General features: G+C 44.7%; 1 pseudogene; it reads right to left on the minus strand.

Annotated features, from left to right (window-relative positions):
* Window positions 1-2,790: 2,790 nt before the first annotated feature.
* On the minus strand, window positions 2,791-2,908 carry LOC126485702 (5S ribosomal RNA; annotated as a pseudogene).
* Window positions 2,909-4,151: the final 1,243 nt, after the last annotated feature.

A 4,151-nucleotide genomic window follows, 5' to 3' on the forward strand; every position in this document is an offset into this window, starting at 1 on the left:
AGCACAGTCATGTATAATTTTTCTAAGGGGACGTTTCAATAGGCACTGTACAGTTGACCTTTCTTTCTCTGATGGCGAACACTCTCATTTTGAAGCAATTATATCGGTTAGTGGCTTCCGCATACCAATCGAAGCGGATTTTGTACATTCGGATAACTTTTCGAATTTTTCCATCCGTGTAAACACTATTGTTTGTCGTTTTCAAGCACTCACGTTTAACTTCGTAAAACAAAAAGTGAATGACAAGTTAAGCACCTTGCGAGACAACCACGTCCTTTCAGACTGTTCACCATAAACGGATCATGTTACGAACAGAAATACCCCCTCTCCCCCCCCCCCCCCCCCCCCCCCCCCCCGCGTCCGGTCCCTCCTAAATCAAATGCCGAGATGGTTCCTTCGAAAGTGCATGGCCGATTTCGTTCCTCATCCATCGCTATTCTGAGCTTGCGCTCCGATTACCTCTTTGTCGACGGGACGTTACACAAATCTTCCTCCCTTTTAGATCCATGTCTGAGGAACCGTCTCCGGTGTTCCGAGAAAGCACAATGTGATGCGTCCCAGCGAAGTTCCACGGGGCAGCTGCTGTTCCTCTTATACAGTTTAAACGGTGCTTTAGTTCGTTGCTCGGTGCTTCCGTGGCGTCGCGCGAAATCACACTCTCAAGAGCGGCCAGAATCGACACACTGTTAGCGATGTACGACTCGCGGGACAAATTACGCGACGTAGGCTACTGCCCCGCGGAAGTACTCCGAAACGTTTATTGGCAGACCTGGAATAATAATCTGCGCTGCCACACTATCCAGTCAGTCTAAATAAGGATCAGCAGGCTAGTTGTGACCCGCAAGGCAGGGTTAAACTTTGCACCACTCCAAAGCCCTGTAGCAATCCGAACACATTCAGAAAGATTCCGAGGTCCGTCTACTGCACTCAAATGTATTTATCCTAAGATCTTAATACGTCTACATATACAGTCTGCAAGCCACCGTATGGTGCTTGGCGGAGGGAACCCTGCACCACTTCTAGTCATTTCCTTTCCTGTTCCACTCGCAAATGTTGTTGTCTTGAGACTGATTTGATGCAGCTCTCCATGCTACTCTATCCTGTGCAAGCTTCTTCATCTTCCAGTACCTACTGCAACCTACATCCTTTTGAATCTGTTTAGTGTATTCATCTCTTGGTCTCCCTCTACAATTTTTACCCTCCACGCTGCCCTCTAATACTCAATTTGTGATCCCTTGATGCCTCAACACATGTCCTACCAACCGATCCCTTCTTCTAGTCAAGTTGTGCCACAAACTTTAATACTTCCTCATTAGTTATGTGATCTACCCATGTAATCTTCAGCATTCTTCTGTAGCACCACATTTCGAATGCTTCTATTCTCTTCTTGTCCAAACTATTTATCGTCCATGTTTCACTTCCATACATGGCTACACTCCATACAAATACTTTCAGAAATGACTTTCTGACATTTAAATCTATACTCGATGTTAACAAGCTTCTCTTCTTCAGAAACGCTTTCCTTGCCATTGCCAGTTTACATTTTATAACCTCTCTACTTCGACCATCATCAGTTATTTTGTACCCCAAATAGCAAAACTCCTTTACTACTTTAAGTGTCTCATTTCCTAATCTAATTCCCTCGGCATCACCCGACTTAATTCGACTACATTCTATTATCCTTGTTTTGTTTTTGTTGATGTTCATCTTATACCCTCCTTTCAAGACACTATCCATTCCATTCAACTGCTCTTCCAAGTCCTTTGCTGTTTCTGACAGAATTACAATGTCATCGGCGAACCTCAAAGTTTTTATTTCTTCTCCGTGGATTATAAAACCTACTCCGAATTTTTCTTTTGTTTCCTTCACTGCTTGCTCAATATACAGATTGAATAAATAAAGCGAGGGAAAAACGACTGTGTACGAGTATATACCTCCTCCGTACGACCTCCAATCTCTGTAATCTTATCTTGATGGAGCTTATGCGAAATGTCCGTTGGCGGCAGTAGAATCATTCTGCAGTCAGCCTGAAGTGCCGGTTCTCTTAATTTTCTCAATAGAGCATCTCAAAAAGAAAGCCGCCTTCCCTCCAGTGATTGCCATTTGAGTTCTCTAAGCACCTTCTTAATACTTGCGGTAACGAATCTAATAGCCCACCTCTGTACTGCTTCGATGTCTCCTTTTAATCCGACCTGATGCAGATCCCAAATACGCGAACAGTAATCAACAATGGTGAAACCTGGTACTTAGGGAAAGGCAGAATTCGCTGTGGACGGGGCCGTAATCAGTTACCGTTGTTTGCCCAGTTTTCTTTTCTTTTCTTTTTTTTTTTTTTAAATCACGTACACTTTATTTGGAAACAATTGCAAGTAAAGTTGACAATAAGGAAAAATTATCAAATTTGACTGTTAAGACACTCATGTCTAATTAAAAAAATTCTTAAGCAAGTTGCACTCACGGCTGAAGGCCTTACTGTCCAGAAATTCAAATTATTTGTCGGCTGAAGGCTCCATTAGTAATAACTCAAAACAATTTGACGGCTGAAGGCCTGAATAGCAAATTCTGAAGAACCACTTAAACTTCTCCAAGCACTCCGTCTTCCGGCCACGACTGCCCTACCGGGACCATCCGACCGCCGTGTCATCCTCGGGGGAGAGTGCGGATAGGAGGGGGCGTGGGGCCAGCACACTGCTCTCCCGGTCGTTACGATGGTATTCTTGACCGAAGCCGCTACTATTCGGTCGAGTAGCTCCTCAATTGGCATCACGAGGCCGAGTACACCCCGAAAAATGGCAACAGCGCATGGCGGCCTGGATGGTCACCCATCCAAGTGCCGGCCACGCCCGACAGCGCTTAACTTCGGTGATCGCACGGGAACCAGTGTATCCACTGTGGCAAGGCCGTTTCCAAACTTCCCGAAGAGATACTAAAATATTTTTAAAAAAAGGACAAGCATCAAAATTTCACAGTTAAGAGACAATATCTAATTAAAAATTCTTAAGACCAATTGCATTCACGGCTGAAGGCCTTGTTGACAAGAAAATCAAGTTGTTGGTCGGCTGTAACGCCCCAATAGTAATAAGTCAGAAAACAATTTGATGGCTGAAGGCCTGGATAGCAAATTTTTGTGATGCAATTAAACTTCTTCGACAGATATTTAAAGAACAATCATCTACATGTCAATGTTAAGATATCTGTTAAATAAAAATTTCTTAAGACAAGTTATACTCATGGCTGAAGGCCTTATTAACAAGAAATTAAAACTCTTTGTCGGATGAAGGCCCAAAGAGTAATAATTAAAAAGTAATTTAAAAAAAAAAACGATCTTTACAATCTGACCAAATCAAGAGAGAAGTAGGCCACAGACAGTGCTCCAAGGATCGACCTGGGAAAGTCGCTCAACTTCGTAAATGATGAGACAGGCAGCCAAGAGCTATATTCACTTAACTGTATGGTAACTCAAACTAATGACACTTTAACCGCAGACCAAAACTCTTACAAAATCTACCTAGCGTGTGATAACTAATACAACGATGGAATAACCCAGGCAAGGCGGAACCGGCGGATACCAGTGCGTCTTCAGAATCCGGTGTTTAGAACGTCCAGAAGCAGAAGGAACCACTACGACCAAAGCAGGCCAAAAGAAACAAACTATCCGAACCACAATCAAGGAGGCTGTCGAACTATACGCCTTACCGGACAGCAGCGGCAAGGCGAGGAAAGGTACACTGCCGCGAAAATACGCTAACCTCCAGGGCAGGTAATTGGGGCGTTAGCGGCCACTAGGCAGAAAATACCGCTGGTTGAACTTCACCAATAATAACACAAGGAATTCAGTGATTAACAATAAGACGTGGAGGACGGCTGGTTAATTTCGCCAGCTCCAAACACTCCACTCGTTGCTCTTCGTCTCAGTGACCCTGCGAGCCGCAATGCTCGAACCAACGGCGTGATCTCAAAATAGTGGAGGTTTCACTATTGGGTTAATGTTCACTCAACTCAAACATCCTGGGTCCAGTGGACAACGAGGTTTCGGCCCTCGCAACTACAGCCCCTCGATCCGGCAGTGCCTGCATGCCACCAGCAGTCTCGGCATGTCTCCGCACTTCCAGACCTCACCGCTGTTCCCTTCCGTCCGAACTCGCTGACAC

The sequence above is a fragment of the Schistocerca serialis genome, chromosome 6, assembly GCF_023864345.2.
Source record: "Schistocerca serialis cubense isolate TAMUIC-IGC-003099 chromosome 6, iqSchSeri2.2, whole genome shotgun sequence".
In the NCBI taxonomy this organism is placed as follows: domain Eukaryota; kingdom Metazoa; phylum Arthropoda; class Insecta; order Orthoptera; family Acrididae; genus Schistocerca; species Schistocerca serialis.